Source organism: Cebus imitator, unplaced genomic scaffold (genome assembly GCF_001604975.1).
Source record: "Cebus imitator isolate Cc_AM_T3 unplaced genomic scaffold, Cebus_imitator-1.0 Scaffold621, whole genome shotgun sequence".
Lineage (NCBI taxonomy): Eukaryota > Metazoa > Chordata > Mammalia > Primates > Cebidae > Cebus > Cebus imitator.
This window is the reverse complement of record NW_016107936.1, coordinates 537,201-537,905: the sequence shown is the minus strand read 5'-3', so window position 1 is coordinate 537,905 and position 705 is coordinate 537,201. Positions and strand designations below refer to the sequence as shown.

At 46.4% G+C, this 705-nt stretch overlaps 1 pseudogene; it reads right to left on the bottom strand.

The window, feature by feature from the left end:
• LOC108295120 overlaps positions 1-494 on the bottom strand; it is a 1,922-nt pseudogene extending 1,428 nt beyond the window's left edge.
• Between the last annotated feature and the right edge of the window lie 211 nt (positions 495-705).

Here is a 705-nt window from a genome sequence, read left to right as displayed (position 1 = left end):
GGGTTTCACCATGTTGACCAGGATGGTCTCGATCTCTTGACCTCGTGATCCACCTGCCTCCGCCTCCCAAAGTGCTGGGATTACAGGCTTGAGCCACCGCGCCCGGCCAGCAATTTGCTTTTTCAAGGCCCAGCTGGCTTAGATGAAGTCTTACATAATGAAATATAATCTATGGAGTGACACCCCATCATTTTTGTCATGTCCTGGCCACATTCAAGGGAAGGGGTTATATAAGAAAATAGATCACTAAGAATCTATCACCTTAGAATGTGCCCTCTGCGAGGTGGCCTGCCAACCTTGGAAGTTCAACTTGAAACCCGAACTCACTGTTTCCCTCTTCCAACTTCCTCATCTCTATTAGCATCGCCTCCAGTCTTCCAGCCACCAGCTTTTTAGTCTGTTAGCCCTGACACTTCTTTTTCTTTGTCATTTTCAGCACCCTTGCGCTTACAAAGTACTCTCAAATTTTCTTTAGCATGTCCCTTGTAAACCATCTTCCTAAACACTGTATCTCTCACCGTCTTTATCTCTGTCTCTCTCTCTGTGTGTCAGACTCTCTCTCTCTGTGTGTCAGACTCTCTCTCTCTCTGTGTCAGACTCTCTTTCTCTCTTTCTCTGTGTGTCAGACTCTCTCTCTCTCTCTCTCTCTCTCTCTCTTACTCTTTCACTCCATCTGGTTTGAATTTCTCCCAGAGCCTAGTGTCT